We start from the raw sequence: 26,295 nt of genomic DNA, 5'->3' as shown, positions 1-26,295 counted from the left end.
AATGTTATTACATTCCATTGGATGATATTACTTGTGCTTATAATTTAGCTCATGCTCTGTGGATAAAAATGCAGCTTTATTATTGACTGTATTTGGTTGATGCATCACTGAAATAACTTGAAAAGAAAAAAAAATTGAAAGGTTTCAATATTATTTTTTTACATAGAAAATTGGAACAATCAACCCACATGTGTAGGTAATATATATGCAACCCAACCATGCAGGGGCCTCCTTACACTCCGGACCCTGCGTTGTGTAATTTTTGTGTTGGATTGGGGTGCAGAGTAGAGAGACCAGTCGGACACAGGCGTTCAATTTGTGGCTCGGACCGCGCCATTATTTAGACACTGGGGCATAAACCCCTCCAACTCTCCTGTTGGCCCTTGCAAAGCAATCACAGTAAACACTGCTTAAGTCCAACAACAAAACAACAACAACAACAAAAAAAACCCACATTGTATAAACATGTAATTAAGTCACCTTTACAGCATTCCTTGGTTTCAGGTACGCATTTGACATGAAATTAACATAACAAGACTACTACCAAACTCTAGCTGAAGAGCTAATGCTTCGTCTTACATTACTTTGCCTGCATAAGTGCTCTGCTAACAAGCGGAAATGTAGGCCAAAATTTCCAAATAAAACATAAACACAAACTCCTCACACTCTAATCGGACAGTACATGAACATATCAATAAACACAATATATACATAGTTTGACTGGACAATCGCCATCTTACAAAGTAGAATACTTATTTTTAAACAAAACCCATGCGGGATGCCACTGACGGTGCTTACCAAACACTGAGCCAATATGGCGCCCACGCGAGAAACTTGAACAACGGTGTCCTATAGAGGACAAATAGTCGAAATTGCACAAATCTACAGTGTATATGCAGCTCAACAGCGACAGCCTGTGATTTATTTAAGTTATTACCTTACATATACAAAGTAAAGAAAGGAAATGGCAGAACTGCACACTACCACGTAGTTTTGTATGATCTTCAAGATGTCCAAAGTCCAAATCAGGCATAACAATATAACGATCTGCCTAATATTGTCTTTGCCCTATTTCGCTGCTAAAACAGCCCTTATGCATTGAGGCATAAAATTCGATAGACACCTGAAGGTACTGTGTGCTGTTGTATCTGACACTAAGATGGCATCAACAGATTTAAGTCCTGTAACATGCGAGGTTGAGCCCTCCATGGATGGGAGTTCTTTGTACAGCACATCCCACAGATGTACGATTGTATTGAGATCTGGGGAATTTGGCCTGTTGAACACCTCAAACTCGTTGTGCCTATCAAACCACTCCTGGATCTCTCTTGCTATGTGGCAGGGGGCATTATCCTGCTGGAAGAGGCCACAGCTGTCAGGGAACACGGTTTCCTTGAAAGGGTGCACATGATCTGCAAAAATACTTAGTTAGGTGGTATATGTCAAAGTAACATCCATATGGCAGGATCCAAGGTTTCCCAGCAGAACATTGACCAAAAGCATGTTATTGCAAGCATGTTGACGCTCAGGTGCCCATTGTTGGCACATTTGGCACAATGGCCTCCAACTTTGCAGCCCCATACGTAACAGACTGTGATGCACTGTGTATTTTGAGACCTTTCCATCAGAACCAGCATTAGATTTTTTGACAATTTGAGCTACAGTAGCTCATCTGTTGGATCAGATCACACAGGCCACCCTTCAATCTCTACATGCATCAATGAACCTTGGCTGTCACCCATGACCCTGTCTCTGGTTCATCAGTGTTCCTTCCTTGGCCAAAAAAAATCTTTCTAATACACACATCATACTGGACGTCACCTTACAAACAGATCACATGGTGAAGCTTTTTTATAGCTTTAACATATGCCAGTCTCTCAGCGGGTGGTCACTAAACCAATCATTAAAGCGGCCTGATAGCCAAATAACCCCTTTCCTTTTCTAGTTTTAATGAGCAAATCTTTACTGCATAAAATAATCAGTAGTTTTAGTTATTCAGCTTTATTACTAATAAACCAAAAGATCACCAGTAAAACCACAGCTGGCTTTCTTGATGAGCAGTTGCAGAAATGCCAGTGGACCAGTAATTGTCACTGTAGGAAACACTGTCAGGATCTGTTGTTATTTGCAGTGCTGTGGTGCCTGTTTAAATCATTCTGCTGTGCAGATTTTGGATGTTTCTCAGAAGTGATTCAGTCTCGTCTGTGAGAGTGCTAGATTGCATGGGCAAACAGTCCCGTTAGGCAAGCTGAGCCGGCACCAGCTACTAAACAATTCCAAAAAAAATGAAAAAAAATGATAGCAGAGTAAAAATAGCATGATCACATTAGATGATGTAACTGTGCTTTTTAACACCAATACCCACACTCATTTAACACAAGGGCACACACCTGGTAACAGCCTCAAAATTGTTGTGGAAAGCTGATTACTTGTTTTGCTGTATCCTTACCTCTAAGAAAGGCAAACAGCTTTATGCTAGTTAAACCGGAACAAATCACCCTTTGACCAGTGCTCATCAGAATGGATCCACACAGTTAAACCTCCTCTTTTGCCCCTTTGGCACAGTGCTTTGACAGTCCAATTATTTAGAAGGGCAGTTGGCAGTGGTGCCCAAAATCAGGATAAGACTGCCTGTTCTCCATCTGGCTTTTCACATATTACTATTAATTGTAATTCCTTTGACTCCAGCTGTGAAAAATTAGCATAAAGATATTGCAAAATATTTTCTGTATTGCATGAAAAAGTACAAATAAAGAGAGAGAGAAAAAGAGTGAGTGAATGTTTGAAGTATTTGGGGGGGATTTGGCTTGGGTACAAAATTGGAGAGAGGAATTTCTCAGAGGATTGACTCTTTTAATGATTTTTGCATCTTCTCAGATTATTCAGTTAGACACCATGCATGACACAGTGCTGGTGTTCATATGTCTACATAATACATGAACTTGCACACACACACACACACACCACACACTTATGAGCTTAGGGAATCTCTTTCATTAAAAAGATCAACTGTTAAACACTTGAATGTGAAAAATAAAATAAATATGTTTTGATCATTTAGCTTTGTCTAACTGTAAATTTCCATCTACAATGACAAAATAGTTATTTTTAACACTTTGATTAATTCACTTAAATTGAATTTAATTTTATTATATAGTGCCAAATCACAGCAGAGGTCACATTGAGGTGCTTTATATTGTAAGTCCCAAAAAGTGGATTCTGTTCATCTGGACGTAGCGTTTTCAATGCGAGAAACGTTTTGTCACTCATCCAAGTGACTTCTTCAGTCTCAGCTAACTGCAGATTTCCCCAACCTTATAAACAGTACATTTGCACAATGACTGAGGGTGTACCTTTAAGACTGATTGTCTGTATGACAAACTCTGCCACCAATAACACCTCAGAGTTTCTGGCTTTCATCCTGTTGGTAGGCAGTTCTTAACACCACATCCAGAACACCTTGGATTTTGTTGAGAAGGTCAGAGATGTCATTATGGAGGCAGATGAAACAATGGCCTCGTAAGATGTTAAATCTCTCTTCACTTGTGTTCCAGTCACTGAAGCATTGGAGGTATTTTGTAAGAGATTACAGGATGACCCCAACCTCAGCATCAGGACCACTCTCAGCACCGACCAAGTGTGTTTGCTTTTGGAACTGTCTTAATTCCACCTATTTCACATACAAGGGTCAATACTATAGGCAGAAATATGGGTGTGACATGGGTTCCCCAGTTTCACCCATTGCAGGCAACTTGTACATGGAAGAAGTGGAAAAGAGCTTTGTTATCCTACTCTGGAACACCACCAAGTCATTGTTTCAGGTATGTGAATGACACCTGGGTGAAAATCAAATCTCAGGACGTACCACAATTTGCTGCTCACATTAACTCAATGGACCAACACATCAATTTTAGCAGGAATGATATGAAAAGTGCAGGTTAGTCTTCTTAGACTGTGAGCTTTCCATCAGAAATGGGGGACAGTTAAAAGTTGATGTGTACCGTAAACCTTTGCATGTGGATCAGTATTTATGGTTTGACTCTCATGAATCACTGGAGCAAAAACTGGGTGTTTCAGGATGTTACAACACAGACCGAACACCATCCCCACAGATACAGCAGCAGAAGCAGATAAAGCAGAAGAACATCATATCACGAAGGCCCTGAGTAAATGTGTTATCCCAGCTGGACATTTGGCGAAGCTGGGAAGGCACCTAAAGAAAGCTCCAGGTGATCCAGAAGACGAGCACAACTACTGCCTAAGTGAAAACCCTTAGTGATCCCGTCTGTGTCAGGAGTATCAGAACAGCTGAGCATTTTTTCTAAACACTGTGTCTCGGTGGCTTTTAAACCCCCAAAACATGCTGCACCAAAAATTGGTCTACCCCAAGGATCTTGTCCCCCGACACAAACTGAGTAATGTAGTGTATGCTGTTAAGTACCAGGAGGATGGCCATCTATACATCGGGGAAACCAAACAACCTGTGGCTAAGCAGATGGCACAATACAGAAGAACTAATTCATCAGGGCATGACTCTGCAGTCTATTTACACATACAGGCCAGTGGACACTCTTTCAGTGATGAGGATGTACACATCCTGGGCAGGGAGGAACGCTGGTTTGAGCGCAGAGTCAAGGAGGCCATTTACGTGAAAAGGGAAAAGACCATCTCTGAATCAAGGAGGGGGCCTAACAGTACATTTTTTGTTGGATCATTTCTTCAACTCTCTGTGAATTGTACTCGTGGACTTTGAACAATGGTCATTGATCAATGATCATGATAATTTGCATATCTATGATCAAGAAACTGACCTCACAGCCCATTGTTCTTTAAGTGGTGCTAGTTTCAGTCATGTGCAAATGTACTGTTTATAAGGTTGGGGAAACCTGCAGTCAGCTGAGACTGAAGAAGTCACTTGGATGAGTGATGAAACGTTTTTCCCACTGAAAACACTACGTCAGGATCAAGACAATCAACTTTTTGGGATTTACTTACCCGGATGATTGAGCATGTATCAAGACTTTAAATTGTAAGGTAAAGATCTACAAAAGTACAGGAAAAACCCGAACAATCAGATGACCCCCTATGAGCAAGAATTTGGTGACAGTGTTAAGGAAAATCTCCCTTTTAATGGTTAGAAACCTCTGCGGCTCGTTGGGGGTGGCGAGCTGAAGGCAGGACAAAAGACAAACTTTGGAAGAGAGCCAGAATGTCTTGGAACAGGCATGTTGCAGACAGAAACAGGACCCAGGATGCTGGACTCATCACACAAAAGTAAACTCAAAATCATTTCTTTATTATCATTAGTTTAATGCATATCCAGATATTGTTGTTTTTTTATGGAGGACTAAATATGTAAAGTAAGTAATCAAATTAAAAATAAATAATTAAATGTGTCATAAATTAATTAAGATTGGAAATAAATAATTAATCAAATACATAATTAATTAAATGTAAATTTATTTATTTTTAAACAGTGCATCATTAATTAATTTTATTTCTATTACTGTCAGCCTCACCCATCATATTATTAAAATACCGTATCAATTATTTAATTATTTATACAATAATTTACTTTAAAAAAAAAATTTTTGGGGGGGGGGATTTTTTTTTTACCTTCAAAGTTAGGCTTCCACCCAAAAAGCACAGGAAAACAATCCACAGCAATATTAGTTAAATCCACAGCAGACCCGGATGTACATTCATGCTTTTTTGTGTGAATGTGTGTGTGAATGGGTGGATGACTGGATATGTAAAGCGCTTTGGGGTCCTTAGGGACTAGTAAAGCGCTATATAAATACAGGCCATTTACCATTTGTCGCATCTTTATTCAACCACTTTCCCACACATGGTTGCTGTAACAGTACACTCAACGGCTGCAGCTCTCCCGCAGCCGTGCACATCACCATCAGCAACACCCACACACTCAGGACTCAGGACCCAGTACCGTGTATGCAGGGCGGGGTGATGAGCTGATGCAGCTCCGGTGCGTCTGCTTCCACTGCAACCGTGCCATAACCACGCCCGCCACATAGATAAATCAATGTTTTTAGTAAATACAGTGTTTAAATTTAATTGAAACCATCTTAAGTCTACAAGGTCACTAAACTTAATATACTGTAGAGGGCAAAGGACTTATATTATAAAACAGTATAGAACAGTACCCCATGTTCTTATTCCCTTTTATTTATTAATTTTCCTAGATATTTTTATACTATCTAAAATACTGCAAAAAAATATCACAAAATAATGACATATGCTATAAGTTTACATGATGTATCTTAAATATTTAAATACACGTACCTACACACATCGTTTACTGTTTACAGTACAACAGTAAAATCCAAGTCCACCTATTGAAAGTACTTCCTTCAGAATTCCACAATTAAGCAATTAATGTTTCAGATATTCATGTCGGTATGGTTAAAAGTTTGGAGTCAATTTAAAATTGTACTTATGCAAAGCAGATTTAATCACAAACTGTTGTAAATACCAGACTAATTAAAATTTGATGGAATTAGTAATTAGAAATGGCTTATCCAATGGAATGGAATCTATTAATCTACTCATGCTAGTCTAGTAATAAAAGGACCATTTCCAGAAATCTCCAAAACTATCTTTGCATTTGGAGAATGGTTCCCAAATGCAAGTTTATCAAAATGAGATCACTGCTAATTTCAGAAGCAATAGAATTGGATGATATAATGTCTAAACTGTCAGCATCTGTTATTGGATTATAGTCTCACATGATACAGTTTTGAAAATAAAATAAATAATCACACAACAAGATTTAATACAACAAAGTGCACTACTCTCTGGAGTGATTGTTTTTGACAACTGGTCTCTGTATACCTATGCAGATGTACACAATTACAAAAAAATAAATAACTTATTATTATTAATTTATCATAAACTGTAATCTGATCAATTTAAATTCAGTTTAAAATCTTTTTTCTCTTTAAAATCTTTGACGTTTCATCTGTTGTTAAGATTACTTTTCTATTGGGAAAACACACACACGTGCAAAACCCATGCACACATGACTCATATATTAAACATGTACAGTCATCTCTGCTGACCCACATGGATAGTTGTTTGGGGAACATCTCCATTCAGCACCCTACCACTGTATATAAATAAAACATAATTCATATTTACACACACACACACAAACACACACACTTACATGAAGTAATGAAACATTAAAGATTACCTTACAGACTGTAGTTTTCTAGATCAGCAAGAAGAATATATGATTAAAGACATAAGTCCAACAGTTTAGTCCCTGTGTTTTGTGTGCTGCAGTTTCATAGGAAGACAAAATTAGTTGTGTGTGTGGTGCTTTGAGACAGGTGATAAAAATGAAAAATTAAAGAGCTTTTGTAAGTGTAATCTAGTAATTGCAACCTTGCTTTGGGGAAACACCTCAAATTACACACATTTTGCTTCTCTATGTCTTTCCCATTTTGTCAGCAGTGCTGCTGGATCTTCATGACCTTTCAGTCTCCTGAATCTCTTTCTTTTTTTCTTCATAATCATCAGACACACTGACCTTGTGTGCATATTTGCAATTTCTTATTCAAAACATGTTCCCATGCTTTTTCTTTCTTCCAAACATCCAAGAGAGTGACTATTCAAGTCTTGTTGCACTCCTAATTATCTGTTGATTGGAAGATTTAGTTTCACCAAAGTGCCACTTTACAAGGTGCCTGCTGTTCACATAATCTTGTATGAAAAGGGAGACTTACTGTATGGAAAATCCTTGCATTACAAAATTTGATTTAATTTCACCTCATTTTTCCACAATGTTGCTGTAATGTAGAGGCAAACAGCAGATGAGGCCCATAGAGTTTAAGTAAAAAGTGCCTTTGTGTCGCTGCAACAAAACACTATTTGAGGTTTCAGCTGGAGTACTGTAACTAGTAGACAGCCTTAAATGACCTCAATCCACTCTGTCTGCTCTTATTTGCATTTGGTCTGAGCATGTTTTGATTTCCTTTGTGTTTTCCTGGGATGAAATGATTGAGCACAGATCAATGAGTGACTGTGGCAGAGGATTTGACGTATTACCAATGGAATGCCATCACTCTCCTTAAAAACATGTCTTGGGTCAAATGAGCCCCCACTAAATCAATACAGTGGGGCTGTTATAGGTAATTATTGTACTGTAGTAAAAGCTCAAAGAATGTTTTGTGCTCTAGTGATTTGGTCTGGTAGTAGGAATAGTTCATTAAGGCTTTTCTCGGAAAAGAAAAAATCTGGGGAAAAGGGACACAAATATTCCAGCTCTGTATTTTCACTTATATAAACTGCATGTTCATTGCAGGAGCTGCTATCAATTGCTTTATGTTTATGATCTCGCACCGTCTTATGAGTAGATAAATCCATGGATTTAGAAATTTTACATTAAATCCAGTAATGGCTCGAAATTTTAAAGACATATTTCCGAAATTCTTTGATACTACCTCTGTCTGTGTCCTTCATTATATGCAGAAAATGGTCCACTTCCATTTGCACTTTTACATTTTTCATGTGACTGGAACTACCCTGAAGAGAAAAGCTTTTTCTCCCTTTCCCATCTCATCATTTCCCCCACCTCACTGTAAAGCTTGGTTAAAATATGTGTATGTGTGGTAATTTTTTCAGTAAACCTTAAGACTTTATATGGCTTCAGCCAAATTTGTGTTTAAATGAGGAAATTGATATGCAACAGGACATTAAAAAAGCTAAAATTGTTTTACATGCTGCAATTGTTTTACAACACTAAAATTTTCCTCCGGCAAATGGAACGTTACTCTTTCAGTTCGACTAGTCATTGGCTGAAATATCATGTACCACTGAGCCCATCCCATATACATCCAAGTCTTCACAGATGACAGTATTTTTGACAGATAACATTGTGTGGTTTGGTTTCAAGCTCAAATTCCCCTTTTTTTCTTTGCACTTTCCTTTTTTCCATCATAGCTAAAGCTGAAATCTCCATTTGTAGTACATATCTGTTTATTTAATTTAGAATATGTTGCAGCACATAGCCTCTCCAAAAATGCATACATTTCCAACTATTGGCAGTGTATAGTGTGAATAACCTAGTGCACACACGAGCACACACACTACACAGACACTGTAGCAGTCCTGCTGACATTGGTCATTAACAGGTGATGATCTCCTGCAGTGAGAGACGAAGCAGAAAAAGACCATATTTTTTCTTTCTTTCAGAAACTGAGGGTCAAAACAAAGAGAAATTAATATTTCAGCTGCTCTGAATTCTCTTTACTTTGATGGTAGAATAATGAATAATTGTTCCAGGGGTTCTGCTCCCCTCTCGTTTGGGCGGTGTGCTTTCCAAGTATTAATTGGTTTTGTCATATTTTGTCAATGGTTATTTTTATTTTTTCTTTCTTTTCCACTATACAAATAAACTGTCCTCTTTTTCGTTATTCCACATGTTAATCAAAAACATAAATGGGCAACATGCAAGCTGCTAATCAATTAGTGGCTATGTGAAACACCCTTGATGGTAACTGAAGCAAACAAACAAACATAACCCCTAACCCATCCCATTCATTTTTTAAAATTTAAATGTAATTTCATAAGCCTCTTTATCTTTTAAACAAATGCAGTGCAATGTAAAATAGATCCTACTCCCTCACCAATAACTCTAAATCATGGAGTCTATAGAGCAACTGAGAGGGTAGCAGTAAAACTGAAAATAAAGTCTGAGTCATTTATTTTATTCTTCACAGCTATTTTGAACTATTTTTGTCTTGAATATAGTAAATAGTACTACATTATAAAATGTTAAGACTTTAGGAGGAAGGTAACCTAAAAATGAACAAAATGAGCAGATTTTCACCCATACTTGCCCAAGCCAGATGGACCAACTTTTACCTAATATGGAGCAGATTACATATAATGACTGTAAAGAGACACCCCACATGGACACATATTTAGAAAACAACCAAAAAAACAACCAGTGATGAGAAAATATTTTATGAATCCTACTTTGTGTGGATTCAGAATCTCTTTAAATATGAAGTACTTAAATGTTTGTAACAGGTCACAGCTGATCTCTGCAACATTTTTTCTTTACTGTTTACATTTTTTCTTTACTGTTATGCCAAATGACATTGCTCTGATTGGTTGATCTGTACCTGTTCATACCTTGGAAACTGAGAAGGAAGTAAACGGTTCCAGGCTAAGGTTGTCCATTACAATGGGCACTGTGTTCAGGAGTTCTAGAGTTGAACATTACTGAACTTGAAACATTCAGAACACTGTCCTTAATAAGAAACTACACTGGTAGCATGAAGAAGCCTCCCATGAATATTACACGCTTTGCAGCCTGTAAAAAAAAAAAAAAGTCCTAAGAAAAAATGTTGGGAACAAAGTAATAGTCAGACATAAAAAGGGGGAGGAAAAGGTGACAAAGTAAACAAGAGAACTAGAGACACAAGGCCTTGCAAATATAGTGATTAAGAATAGTCACCTAAGATTTGAGTCAATTTTTGTCTGACAAAGTATCTCAGCTGGATGGCACATAAGATTGCCTTTATTCCCCTTTAAAAGTAAAACCTAGGCAGTCCTTTTAACTTACTTGTAGTTCTCTCTGTCTTACTGTCTATATCTGCCACTTTCTGTCATCATCCACTAACACGTTTTTTGTCTCCACCCTCTTCTGCTTCTGTGTGCCCCTCTTCATTCTGATACAATCTGCCAGTCTTTTCGACTCTTCAACCCCCAATTGCTCTTCTTTCTTCTGGTGAACAGGAACTTATCATCTTTAAGGTGAGAAAGGTGCAGAACAGAAATGGGTAAGTCCAGCTACCAGGGAATAAGGTGCAAAGAAAAGAGGTAGGGGGTGAAAGGAAAAGAACAAGTAAAGAAAGAGAAGTAAAGGTTGAGGAAGTCTTCAAATAATGTAAGAGCAGAGGGAAATATTTGGCAAAGCTTCTGAGAACTGAAGTATTGATTCTACCTCACATCATTCTTTTTCTGTTTTACCACAAGTTATCCATACGTAGACATTAAGGATATTTTCAGCATTTCATAGATGCCTCTGGGAAAGCGTTTTGATCTGGCAGTTGGCTGAATAGTTAAATCCCTGTGCATTGAATTTGGCTCTTAGTACACAAATAGCTCTCAGTGATGTGCCATAGAATTGTCACAGGTCCTGCAAGTGTGTGTGTGTGTGTGTGTGTGTGTGTAAGCTCGTAAGCTGTCAGATTGATGCAGGGGTAATCAGCCTGGCTAATGAAGTCCTCAGGCAATTAATGAGTGTCTTAAGTCCACCTAAGATGAGACATATAGAACGCACACACACACGCACGCACGCACACGCACAAACAAATAAGCAGAAACATTGCTACACTATTTACACACAACGCAGCACGCACACACACAGTAACCTCTGTGCTAATGCAGTAAACTTCTCAAACCACCCAAGTCAGCTTTTCCATTTAAAACCAATTACTGAAGGCATATTTCATTTTCTAGTAGATCTCCACTTGCTACACAGAACAAGAGAGCAAGTCATTGCAGCCATCAGTTATCAGTGACAATTAATCAATTCAATAATGCAACTCAGTACAGGGAGTCAGTGAATGTGTCCACGAGGAACACACAGATGCACAGTAATACACAAATAAACACGCAGATGAATTAATTCACTCAAAAGTCTGATAGAAAATACACAGTCATGTTTAAGGGCACACCTGCTTTTTGTATGTGAGATGCATTAAAGTAAGTTTCAAAAACATTATGACTGCTATACAGGATGTAAAACATCTCCTACTCTATGACTGTTGGGATGGCTCCAGCCAATCCAAGGCCCCTTACTTAGATAAGAAAATGGAAGAATGGGTAGACTCCTAAAGTCCATTAGTGTTGTTTCTTTCTATTTCACCCTTTCTCCCACTCTTTCCTTCAATTCCCATATCAATGGTAGCTACTTTTGTAATTACTTTCCCTGACTTTTTTGACAGCCACACTTGTACATTTTGTTTCTGGTGAAATTGCCAGCTCTTTTAATTATCTGTGCTTGTATGAAAAGAAATGCAATATAAATAAAATTCTAATTTATTTCGAAAAAATGGATAATGTGGAAAAAAAACTTTGTATTGTCGTCCATCCAGGTGTGACCATTATACCCACTAGCTGATATTACCCTACTCTTCACAAAGGGTTAAGCTGATGTGAGCAATATTACTGTAGCAGGAATGTGATCACAAACCAAAATATTGGAAAGGAAAAAAGAAATAATGTTAAGTTTCACCCTGTGGGCTTAAGCTTTCAGTCTTTACCAAATAGTGGACAGGACTGACGGACAGGCATTGCCATCGCCTAGAGCTACAACACTAGTGTGGCTAAAATTCTATATTCTAATTCTAAGTATTCTCTGTATGGTTTGGATTACACAAACTGGAAGTCAAACAAATTTGTGCATGCATATTTCTGTGTTTAAATCAAATTTTCCAAGACCACTTCACCCTATTAAAACTTTACAGTGCAAGTTAAAAATCCATGCTTGGAGGCTTGAGATAAGAGATATTCCAAGCTGCTCTGAAAAAAAAGTCTTGTATCTAACACTGTGTCCTGAATCCAAATCCAATCATCTTTCTGCACATCACCTACAGATATAAACTGTTTTGCAAGCTTTGTGACTGAATGTCTCTGAAGTTTGCGTCACAGCTGTAGTCGGTGTCTTTTTGTCAAGGCAGTGATGGAATTAGATGAGTTGCAGCGTTAACAATCTGGTGTCAGATGCTTTTTAGCACAATGCAGTTGTTTTATTTTCTACAAGGTACTAAAAGTACCTTGTAGAAAATAAAACAACTAAAAGTACCTTGTAGAAAATAAAACAACAGTTGAAACTGCAAAACTAGAGTGTGTTTCTGCCGACAAATCTTCTAATCTTGAATACCCTTTTCTGAACTATTAGCATGAGCCTGAGCTTCCGTGAAAAAAAGAAAAGAAACCTGCATACATTTCAGCATGTATGAAAGGCTTGACATTATACAGTGAAACATCAATTATTTGAATTTTTGCTGATACATTGTTAGTGTTTTTTTCTGATGGCTCACATACACATTGTCATGTTAGCTTTTGTTCTCTATGCACTCTGCATCTCTAAACACACATAATGTGTGACATCCTCGCTTTACACATTGAGGTAGTCATTATTTTCACTCATACTTTTATCCACGCTGATGCAGGCAGTCACCTGTTGCTTTTGACACCAAAAATATGCACACATACAAATAAAATCCTGCTAATTTCATGGCAAATAATTTGAGACATAGTAAAATTTTATTGCATATGCCTTGTCACTATAGTGTAAAGCGCTATGAGTCTAAATCTTACAGTTAAAGTTAGTGTTTTGACATCAGTGAGTTTTATATTTGCTGAGAGCTCCCACTTTAGTATGCAACAATAAATTGTTACTCTGTAATCAAGTGAGTAAGAGTGAATACTTCCCATTTTGTATTCTTTAAGCAAATTTATAGCACAGAGTACAGCAAGATATTACAACTGCTCTTGTTAGAAGGTCAATTTCCATTGAGTATGACCCATATTTAAATATAAGCTTTAATTGAATACAAATGTACAATAAATGGAAATCTGTCAGAACAAAGCTCGCTGCCTGCATTATTAAACATGTTTTATAAGTTTAACATAATTCTTCCTGGTTTGTTTGCCATATTGCAAAAATTAAATTATGGGTCAAATAACTCTAGCCTCTAAGTGAATGTTTTCTTACTTATATCCCCACTACACATTGTTTCATATACTTTCTGTGTCTTTAATGTGTATACATTCAAAATCCTACATGCTTTTTGTGTTTACTTGGATGTTGTGCTAAAATATTAAAAGAATGGGGAAAAAATCACAGTAATTTCATTGTGCTTGCACAGTGGTCGTGTGCAAGCCTGTTTTTCTTTCATTAAGCAGACACACAGGTGTGTTCAAAATGAACAGAAAGTGTTATTTTTAATACTTCTGTTGTAAGAGTGTGAGAGCTTTTATTGAGGAGAGAACAAATATTCCCCTCGCAAACAAGAAGATCATTTTTTAGTACATACGTTTGCAAAGCGACATTCATGGTGGTGCTTATATTCAGTGATAACCCTCGGCATACGTTTTTGCATTCAGGTGAATATTGTGAATCCATACACCCTTATTCCTTCTATTGTGAGTGATGGCCTAGTCATCGGCAAGTGGTATGTATTTACCAAGAGCTATTATCCATCCCTACTAGAGTGTGAATTTCACACCAACCGTGTGACTTGCTCACTGGTGGAGTAATTACTCATCGCATTCTCCATGAACTGAAGAGGATAATGAGATTTGTAAACAAAAGGCGGCCATTTTGGCAGCAGCCAACTCACTTACCATCCTCAATGGTCTCCTTTGACAGGTGTGTGTGAGCAGATGTGTGTTTGTGCATATATGTATTACCTGCAACAATAGATGGAGATAAAGAGCAATTTAGCAGTAAGAAGTTACCATTAATTCTCTTGTGTTCCCTTTTCTCTTTGATCAGATAAACTCACCAGTTAATCTGATTAAGAAAGAAAGATTCTGTAACTATGAAGCAAACAGTTGTTGAGGATGGAAGCCTGTCCAACAGGTATGCTGTTATGTGTGTGTGTGTTACCTTTCAGGATGTTAAAAGTTCCCATTCTCTGAAATGCAAATGCATGGATGTGTGTTGCATGCTAAATGTTGTCACTATTTAATTGTACTTTTCTGTTCATCTCTTTATATTATCACCCTGACACCTCGGTCTATCTTTTATGCCATCCTGAGTTACTCCACTGTGAAAAAAACATTGTCTGAGCAAAAATGGCCTTAAAAAAGCAAGAAATTACCCCATAGTAGTGCCTCCATTTATGGTGATTAGTTTCCTGTGAACTGGCTGACTGTAAAAGAGTTAGGACTTCCGATTAACAGGACAATCTGTATGCAGATACATTTTCTTTTCTTTCATAGTGCTTTTATATATCAGTTCAAGTCCTGCGCTTTTAAAACACTGCAAAAAACTAAAAGAACCAACTAGAAAAAGGGAGAAATAAATCAAGAGGCAGACATTAGTAAAACTCTAAATGACTCTTCAAAGCTAGCAGCATTCAAGGAAATGGCTTTGTTCTGTCAGTTTGTGGCCTTAAAACTAAACAAAGGCATTTTTGCTCACTAGCAGTCATAGCAGATCAAGAACGGATGGTTTTCCTGTATGATCATTTCAGCAAACTGTACAACAAAATGTTAGATTATAGCTCAAACAGTGTAAAATAAAGTAAAGGTCGAGCTTCCTGATTTGCACTCATGTAATTAGATTTTTAATCTTTATTAGATGAAAATAAGATTGACATGTTTTAAAAATGAAACTGAATAGCACAGTAGACACTTGATTTATAATGTATAGACAAATGCTCTTTTAAAAAAATAATATTCCGTCTGTGCACTCCGTCAGACTTAACTGGACCACATGTAAGAATGGCTGTAATTCTCAAAAATGAGTAAAATACTTTTGTTAAATCTTATAGATTAAAGTTGAAATTCTGCCCTTTAAACACAACTTGACTGTTTGATTTACAATCCACTGAGGTAATGTACAAATGTATACACAAAAGTGCCGTTCTATATCTGGGAGCTTGAGGGTCCTGCGCAGTATCTTAGCTGTTCACAGGACTGCGCTGGACAGAGATTTCCGATGTTGTTCATATATATATATATATATATAATTATTTCTCCATCATGGCACCTGTTGGTGGGTGACATATAGAGAAAGAGAACAATTTGAACGAGTTTGACATGGGCGAAACTGTGATGGCTTCACAACCGGACTGGATCAGAGCATCTCCAAAACTGCAGCTCTTTCGTTCTCAGTGGTCAGTATCTATCAAAACAGCAGAATAGTTAGTGAACCAGCAACAGGATCATGTGTGCAGAAAAACGTTCATGCTGATTCTAGTAGAAAGGTGTCATTAATTTTGACTCCCTCTTTTACTTTCCCTCTTTTTTCTGATATCTATGGTTTTAAAACATTGGATGAATGAAGCTTGGTTGCTCTCCACAGCATAAGAATAATGTGAAATAACATTGCTGGGGTTTAGGAATTTATTTCTAATGGATCTAATCCTTTTGTGATAGAATTCCTTTATTTTAGTATGGGTTGAATAGTAATGCAAGTGCTATAAACAAAAAACAGCTAACCTAACCTCACAAGTAATGCTGTTCTATAATCATATATCCCAACTGCATATTTCTGAGAGTAATTTTATGAAACAAAATAACAGTAACAGAATGCACAGTGTACAAAATCTGATTGACTGATCAAAAACTAAACTAAACTAAACTAAACTAAAAGGAAGTAATTTTGTAGTAAGTTCCTTCTGGCCGAGATTTGGTCTGTTTTGTACACTTTTATCAGCATCTGTTCTTTCTCTTCTTATTGAACCGTATTGTACCATGACAGCGCAGCTGCGTCAGCTACCTTGACTAACTATTTCCAGGATACTGTCATGGATGTCATGGTCCTGAGTCTGATGACTCAGTGTTTTGTGTTTGTTTATATTATCTTATGTTCTTGTTTATTCTGGTTATGTCTTTTGTTTAGATTTGCTATTTGTTAGGTTTTGGTTCTGTACCCCCTCTGTTCCTGTTCAGTCAGTTTTGAGTCTGTCTCTGCATGTGTGTTGAGCTTCCTGTTCTACTTTGAAGGTCTGTGTCTTACGTCAGTGTTTTCAGTTTTGTGTGCTCCTCCGTCTCATCTGTGTAGTCAGTGTCAGCCATGTCTCCCAGCTGTTTCCTCTCAGTCCTGTTCACCTCTTGTATTTAGTATCTGCGTCTTCCCCTGCTCGTCGTCGCATCGTCCCTCATTTTACAGTGTGTGTTCCGTTTGCTAGCTCGCCTGCATTCTCGGTTTCTCAGTTTTCTGTTCTGTTGCAATCCAGCAATAAAGCTGAGTGTTTCTGAGTTTACGTCTGCTTCCGTGAGTCCTACTCTTGGGTCCGCCATTCCTGCCCGCCTTCACACAGCCATAACAATGGTTAGGTTTTAATTATCTACACATAAATGTCATTCATCTTTGGAAAAACTCTAGGTCAAAATACTTTTTTTCTACTTTTTTTTTTTTACCTAGCATTAGCTATTTAATAATGTCTCCCATTTACAGCAAGTGTCTCCTTTTATCCCCACAACAGTGACTTTACCACTAAGAAAAACAAGCATTTGCTGATAGCATGTGTTGACCCTCATTTAATTAAAATTCAACTTGGTTTATTTTTAATTGATCATGAGATAGATTGTGGCCATAAACTTGTTTTCAGGTTCTTAAGTAAGAAAAAATTAAATTGAGAACCCCCAGGTTAAGATTATGGGAAACACAACTGAGGTGGTTCCGCTGGCTCAGCTGCCACATCTCCTTAAGAAACAGATATTATTTGAAGTAATGGATTCCACAAGTCCACCACATGCAAATGGTACTACTAGTTTTTTAGGCCTGGTAGAAAAGTAAGTAGATAAACTACAACTGTGTCACACAGACTTTACAGATGAAATGTATAATCAGTTTAGAAGCTGGATGCAGCTGCCATGACATCACCAACTGATTTCTGAAGTCTTCTTTTGGAGCCTTGAGGGTCTATAAGCCTTTCCACTGTTGCCATCTTGGTTGCCAAAAAACAGATGTGAGAAGGGAGGGCAGGTCTGATTGTGAAACCACATTCTTATTGGCTAATGACTGACAGCTTTTTAGCTAGTGAGTGTGTGGGTTCATAACACTGACCAAGATTTGCAAAATATATTTAACTTTTTTTTGCATTCAATGTGTCTCATATCAAGTGAGTGAGCCCATGAATTCACAATGAAAGTGTTTACGTAAGTCAAGGCAGAAAGCCATTTTCTCATAGACTTTTGTAGGACCAAAATAATTTTTGCAACCACAGATTTGGTATCTGGTAGACTCCAAGGTTTTAGTCATTCATGTTTTGGCTTAATTTTACTGAGCAGGACACCAGGCCCATGTGTTATATTGTCAATACTATAGAAGAATGTACAAATAGTTTATTCAGTAATTACTGTACACTGTACAAAGACCATGACTCTTTGGATACACCTTTCAGTACATTTAGTCTAATCTATTGCATTTAATAAAATTCATGTAAGGTGCCAGGTTAAGCATGCTCAACTTGGTTTTTTGAAAGTGTCTTTGTGTGCAAGAAAAATATAGTAGCAGTGAATGAGACAAAGTCAGTGACGAGAGAGATAATGTTGAAAAATGTTAAGACTTGTAAATTACTTTGAAGCAGTTTCACCGTTCTGGAACATATCTGCATATCTGTGCCTCTTACAGGAAAAGAGAAATAGTCCAAGGCAGATGATGACAAAGTCAGAATCCAGGAGAACGAGAGATAAGAGAGGTCAAAGTTATTTTTTTAGAGAACTAACTTCAAAGACCTTAATCTAAAAGTTTCCTTTGTCCTTCTGAAAGTCCTAATGGTAACAATTCAAACATACATTAAACTGCAGTTGTACAGTTTTTGGTTTTTTTTACTATTACTTTGTATTATTATTATTATTTTTTATTTATTTATTTATTTATTTTGTTTAAGTCTCATCTCTTGAAATTTGTCCTTTCCTTCAGTGTGTGCACTGTTGTGAGATAGCTGCTGTGTGTCTGTGTGTGCCTTTTCATGGCACAGGTGGAGATGACAGCAGGTACTGGCAGAAAGACAAGGTTTAACAGTTGGAGAATCTGTACCGAACACTCACTGTGCTCTTAAGGAACACGCGTACCCGCAAATTTGGATGCACCTTTTGTTGCACTAATGTCTGTTTGGGAATATTAACCAATATGCCTGTAATTTCCCACAGCAATGGCCACACAATGTTAAATAAACACGCTGCTGCCTCACAAGGGTTGTATCTCTGATTCTTTTTTAAGGACTTTGGGGACTGACTACACTATATTTATTTTATAAGTAAAATGTTGGTACATTTGTCTTTTATTACCAAACATGTGTCCTTTACATATTCATACTTTTAATTTTACATATTCTTACACCCAGGTTAGACTTTTGTTTTTCCAGTGTGTATATTCTGTTTGAGTGAGACAACAGAGAATGACTATAAAACTCCTTATAGCATTGGGAGAGCATTAGGTTTGTCTCACCTGTGCATTTTCTATGATGTATGGGCCCAATCTCTTCTCACACACTCCCACGCAGCAACTCGAGACCCCTATTTATTCTCTCTCTCTCTCTCTCTCTCTCTCTCTCTCTCTCTCTCTCTCTCTCTCTCTGAAACAATGAGAGATGACATGATTACAGTATCAGTCGACTATGATTCATAGAGAAAATAAGCATGCATGGAGCTGTAAAGGTGGCTGGACAACAGTAGATTGTATTTGCTGCTGACTGGATGTTAGATGAAGTTAAGAGGTTAAGTTGCTGCCTGTCAATTGAACTGTAAAGATTTTTTCAGCCTTTTCATATGGGTCCTTAGAGAAAGTTTTGCTGTCTATAAACATTATATATTGGATTTTCTTGCACTGTTCTGAGAACATTTCTCAATTAGGTACAGACAGTGACTTGTGTGAATGAGTCATTGCTGACAGTGTAGCAGAGAATAAGTAAAAAGTTTGACCTTTAACTAATGAGAGGTTTTATTTTGTAACTTTCCTATGTTTAGCTTCATATGTTTTGCAATAAATGTCTGTTCAGATGCCATTTCTGACTTCTCTTTAAGTTGTTAGTAGTATAAAATATATATTAACATCATCCTCAGTTTTAGTTCTAATGCAATAGGCTGCTTCATAAGTCTTACGTGTATGGGCAACTCAAAGAATTCATTTTATTTCAAATTATTTTGAAGTATCCAGAGTGTTGAGAATGTTTACGTGAGAGTCCATTAAGTGTTTTAAATGGGCAGTGATCTACTGTGTTATAAATAGGCCAAATTAATTTTAAAAAGAGTTTATTCATCATTCAAAATGCTACTAAAATTATAAAGAATCTTCTCATAGAATCTTTTTTTTTTTGAAGAATTAACTATGGTGCTATTAATTACTTCTGCCTTGCTTGTAAGACCATGACAAAAGGGGTGGGTGCACTCTTTGCCATTTATTAAGTACATTTAACTTGACTTTCAACTAATGAGGTGTGGGAATCAATAAGATCAGTGTTGTAGGGTGTAAAGGTGTGTATAGTTCTTGTAACTGCAATAAAGTTAACACACAGCATGGAGGCAGGGAAATATAGTAGGTGAGTGAAAGAGAGAATGAAGTGAGAGCCACAGCTTTACATTCTGTGAACACGGGGCCCAGGTGTTCCCAGATAGCACTAAAGAATCCAGCTCCACCCACCAGGGACCTGGAACACATGCAGGTTGAGGGTATAGGTCATTGATTATCATATTATTAATCGAGCTGCAGAGATATTTCACGACTTTGGCAAACTATATGTCTAGTGTCCACCCACTATAAAACTGTATACCTCACAGTGGAGCTGTGAGTCAGTTTAACATCAAATCTAGCCCTTGTCTAATATGAGTGGAAAAACAAGTTGCACTGCCCAGAGAGTCGATTTTCTTTTATACAGCCTGTGATTATCAAGTTTATGTTAATCTATGCTGATGGAGAGGTAGTCTTTTTTTTTTCTTACCCAAGATTTTTTTTGCCACAGCTGGTACGGCACAAGTAGACTTCCTTATATGGACAATATGTCCTATACTGGACAACTTGATATCTATGCACTGTAGAAAGTACAACAAAATCAAAAAATTAACTAAAAATTAGGGTATGCATACACTGGCATAAAACAACATAGATCTCTGAAAGATAAAGATGTTTTACACATTCCACCCTTAAAGGTCTATGATAAACTTTTCAGAATCCATCTGTCACATTTAGCAAACTTTCAGGATCAGTCACACAGTTATAACTCACAATATAGACACACACTCACAACTGCTTATGTGCTCTCCCAGAGCACTCAGCATTGGGAATCATGAACAAGTTGCAGACTAGGATTTCATCAGAGACATCTCACTAAATTATGCCTTCTTTAACTCAGGCACTTAATTCACTACACCATAAACTACACCATAAAAGCGATTGTTTTTTATTTTCTGTCATGTTTCACTTTATAAATTATATCTGTGAAAGCATAATGTCACTTTAAGGTGGTCTGGCTGGGTATTTTTGTAAGAAATCTCCAAATTGTCATTGATCCTACAACAAAGCTTCAAGCTAAATATGGATCTGTGCAGTTTTCCTTGCTAATTTCCCAAAAGACAGCAGTGGATAAATTATTTAGAATTGATTTCCTGTAAAACACATTACAATATTTTCCCAGTCTTTCTGTCATAGTTTTGACATTTACTGACACTATGTACGCCACTTATTCACTGTATGCGCTCATGTGTGAGTGTTAATAAACAGGCAGAAATTAAATTGAATCCACGGCTTATGTACATGAAAACCATTTCATCTCAGTGAGAGTGTATGACAATGTCCTCTCCATGGTGTGTGCCTTTTGATAGCTCATATCTATGGCTTATTCTGCTCTGATTGCTGCCTAATCACAACAGTGGCATCGTGGTGCAGTCCATTACTATAACACACACACACACACACACACACACACACACACACACACACACACACACACACACCTGTGCATATAGAAGCAGTGCGTATGTAAACAGGCATTTATAGAAGAAACCTAACGCAATATTATGCACACATGGTTAGTCATTTTGGTTAGCACTTATACACAGCTGCATGCACTTACACGCAGACACATTTGCGCACCCCTTGTGGAAGATGCTATTATGTCATATTACAGGTAATGAAGAAGCCCATATGCTCCTAGTCAGTTTCAAAGTGAGTGAGAGGGTAGCATGCTGCTGGTATCACTAACTTTTTTGTTCTGTTTTAAACCCATATTTTTCCCTTTTATCACTTCTGTGCATCGCATTTCTAGTCATGGTTGCTCTGCCTGACTTTAAACTTTAAAAAGTTAAACTTTCAGTGCTTCCTTAGGTTGCACAACCAATCATTCAATCATCATGTGTTGCTTAGAAGCAAGATGGTTTGTTACTTTCTAGTTACTTTCTAATATATTTAACACTAGCTTATCAACTGGTTGCTTTGAAGTATGAAAAATTTAACTGAGGACCTAGTCACTGAATAATATTGACTTTCACTAGCTGGGCCCACATCCTCATTTTAGGTTTGACAGCATTTTAGTAGGTAAAGGTGAATGCTTGGACATGAATTGAGCTGCGGTTTGGGGAAGGCCTCGAAGGGGACTGGCGACGGCTCACGGGCCTGGCAGATCCCCATGCACTAAATAGGAGTGAAGAAGTTAAAGAATTGAGAACAAGGAGGGAGTGACGGTGGGGCACGTAAACGAGAATGAACAGCTTGCAGAACTGGGGGAACCTATATAGATGACAACCAGAAGGAGCATTTTTGGAGGCGTGGTCCTGCTCCAAAATTCCAATACATAATCTCCAATTAAAGGTTTCTAATAAGCACTTTACTGTGAATCACTTCTTGTGTTGACACTTGCATTCAAAGCTAAAGAATCTCATCTTCAAGTACAGTACTTTCTTTTTTTAATTGGTGCAAGCCTACAAGATGCAGTTAATGGTGGACACACTCTTAAGCAACTTCAAGCATTTAAGATATCGTTTAGGCTTTTCTATAATAATAAAATATATATTTACACAACGTTATTCTATTACATGTTAAATGAAGCAGTGGAGGTTCCTAAGCTTCATAAATATACATTTCAGCTTTAGGGTAATAGATATGCTTTATTTAGGCATGCCAGTTGAAAATTGCAGTATCATTCGGATATCGTTCATTCAACAGACAGATTAAATAAGAAGAAAATGACAGTAATGAATGTCAGATAATTACATAAATCTGTTGAATTAAAAAAAAATCTTCATGTAATTTTACCAAAAAACACACAAACATGAAAACCCGATATTCATAATACTGTACAAATAAGTGGACTAATCATTACTTTTGTAACTTTTAGGACCTTTTTATTTTTGGGATCCTCCAGCAGTTTCTACATTTCTTAAAATGCTCCACTCCTATAAGTGGATTACAACACTGGATACTGTTTCATCTATGATCATTTTACAGATTCTATGGTTACAGAGCCTTTTAGTTTAAATGAGAGTCTGCAGTTATAAGAGTTATGTGATATGCCTTATTATTCAGATATTTTTGGCCATGGTATTCAAATTGAGTCAAAACTTCCATGCAGTGATCATTGTTGAAAATGTTGAAACTGAATTAAAACTAACTTTTTCAGTTTCTTTTTCTGACAGACAACAAAATATGACTGCATAGTTACATATTGATCCGTGCCTGATTAGACTATAAAGTCTGGAAAATGCTTGCAAACACATAGACACAAATTTCAGCACACTATTTGAGGTGCCACGAACATTGCCAATGCTTGTTAGGTATAGGTAATTAATCATGCAAATTACCTCCTCCTCTTTTGCCTCAGGGACAGATGGAGGGTCCTATGTTTGCATTTAAGTAGATGTTCACTATCACATTCCTCGTGATTAGCATATAGCTTGGCATATTAAAATGCAATGTACCCTAAATTAGAGATTCTGCAGTGTGTTTTTTTTTTTTTTTTTTTTAGGAAGAAAAAGAATCACTAGTGGGATTATCAACAGGAGGTTAAAATGTGTATGAGAGAACCATCTGTATGCAATGCGAAGCAGTGTGGTCATATAAAACACATAATTGTCTTCCGAGAGCACAGTGGTCAGGAGAAAAACAAGTGGCTATTGTACTAAAGCAGTTCCTTTAAATGCAGAAAGACTATATTTTGTTCTTGATATAAAAAATCTATAATAAAACATAAATTTAATTAAACATAAATTAAAACAAAGTGGTCTCTCTGTTTAACTTTTAATCTCAGACAGTGCTGTCAGAAAGCTCCTTTCCTGTTTACATCCATTCTTTATAGTCCTTCCTTCTATTGGTTGCAGTTCACAATTGTTACTGAAATCTCAGCTTGTTTCGTGCCCATAAGAAGCTGTTGCTTTCTCCATTTCATGGGCGTGTCTATTTCCCATCAACAATGCCTTGGGCTGAGTAACCTGAGAGGCTAGCAGCTTTTTGTGGTGGTTTGCACATTGTGGATAAACCTCTCATGTTTCATTGTAAACTAACAGGAAGACCAGTGTGAGAGGGAAGCTGTTGATGGCTCTGCTTTCATTGCAAGCCGCACTTTGTGAAGATTTAAAAATAAAAAACAAAACATAACAAAAAAAAATATGAATTAGGTGGAAAGGTTTGTAATCAGATAATCTACAGAGGTTCAGAAGTATACATACATTCACTTAAATTTTTTAGTAAGTGGCACTGAAGTTTCCACAGTGTATTTTAACTTGACAAGGACGAGGCCTATTAGCTTCTTCTTAGTGATCATGATTGAGAACAACTGGTAATTTCTCTCTGCCATCACTAAACTATTACAAACAACTTTACATCGGTGCAATGTATTTGGATGTGTTACCAAGGTCTGGAAAAAGACCTAAACTGTCACCCTTAGATTAGAGGAAACTGGTTCGGACATTTAGGAAAACCCAGAAACCCCCAAGGTTTAAGCCCGCAACAAGGTGGAGTTGTTAATACATACTCTAGGACATTAACAAGGAAAGCTCTGACCATGATGGGGAGGGAAAAGCAACTCTGAACACGTCCAGTCTAATAAAATAGGCAGGTTGACCAGGTGCAGGCTAAGCAGCACTTTCAGATTAGCATGTAATAAGTTTAATCAGCTGGTTGGCCAACATTTCTATTCATATTTTAATTCCCCCTGTGAAAATTGACAGTTAACCATGTCACACATGGATCAACCATTTTAATCCAGCTGAATTCTTTGTTATTAATATTTGCTTTTAATATGCTTTAAAAAATCAAGTTGTAGACCTGTGTTTCTAAGTGCATGAATAACTGTGGGGTTTTTTCTTTTTTCTTTTTTCAGAGATACGTATCCCTCACAGGACCGCCACCACAAACGTGATTTATAGAGTATGATGCTGAACCTTAAACACAAACAAATAAATTATTTGAAATGAGCTTTGTCTTAAATACATGCAGCAGTAATATTAATCTATTTAACACTGATGAATTACATTTTTCTGTAGAATTATTCATTTTACTTTTGATATTTTATGCATAATTTTCCGTTAATAAATTATGTGTAGTGAGCTGTTCATAGTGTTTTATTATTTCTTTACCTAAAGGAATGGTTTGAAAAAATCTCCACCACCTGTTATTTTTAATTTATTATATATAAATTATTATTGGTAATATAGTATGCACTTATTTTTCTATTTATTTTACAATTCACACTAAAGAAGATGGTCAAGTTATGCCAAAAACACTCCAATGATATATCCAAAACAAATGCAAACTTGTGCACTCAATTCTTGTTTTTTAAATGTCAGTAAAGACATATGTTGTACAATCATTTCACTCTGGAAAAACAACAGTTCAGAGCTTGCCATGACATACCTGTGTGTATGTACGCAAAATGCCTGATCCCGGCTGTACATTGCACAGACCTTAACTAATGAATGAGTCAAATAACAATCATATGGTAATACTTTAAAATACTTTTGATAAGAGACTGAAAGCTATGGCAAACATGTCAGAACTGCTCAAAGCTGTTATGACCAAGTGACAGACATCTAAGCTTTTTAAGTGTGACTTTACCGTTTGTGATCATTTGGATTTGCTTTTCTTAAATTATGCTTTTTACTTGTGATAACATTTGCTGTTATTATTCAACTTTGAAATAAATAAGTGCAGCTGATCCTCTTAACTGTCAATAATTCTTTTTTTTTGTTAGTGTTTTAGTCTTCTGGAACCATGCTGAGTACCGACTCTCTCTATTATTATCTAAGTATTATCTCAACAAACCGTGGTCCTTGTTGTTGCCACATTCAAATGATTTTCTTTAGGGAAAACAAAGAGTCCAAAGTGGAACAGATATATTTTTATTTGTTTGTTTTTTTTCAGCTGCAATGAAATGCAAAATGAACACACAAAAATTATATCTCGATAATCATTGTTATAAGTGCATTGAACTTGAGCTTGGTGCATGCATCAGTCCATTTTCTGCTGCTCATCCAGGTCTATGTCACAGAAGCAGCAGTAACTGCATTTCACTGCTTCCACTTTTTCCAGCACAGGCCGAAGTCCTCCTAAGCCTTCCCAGAGACATCATCTTAGCAGCATGTCTT

The 26,295-nt window shown here is 37.0% G+C and overlaps 1 protein-coding gene across 3 annotated transcripts in view; it reads left to right on the top strand.

The window, feature by feature from the left end:
* Positions 1 to 26,295, top strand: part of LOC146516596 (zeta-sarcoglycan-like) — a 396,328-nt gene that overhangs the window by 139,562 nt on the left and 230,471 nt on the right. The window lies entirely within an intron of this gene.

The sequence above is a fragment of the Neolamprologus multifasciatus genome, chromosome 6, assembly GCF_963576455.1.
Source record: "Neolamprologus multifasciatus chromosome 6, fNeoMul1.2, whole genome shotgun sequence".
Classification (NCBI taxonomy): domain Eukaryota; kingdom Metazoa; phylum Chordata; class Actinopteri; order Cichliformes; family Cichlidae; genus Neolamprologus; species Neolamprologus multifasciatus.
The sequence above is the reverse complement of the archived record's forward strand: the minus strand, read 5'-3'. Positions and strand labels throughout refer to the sequence as shown.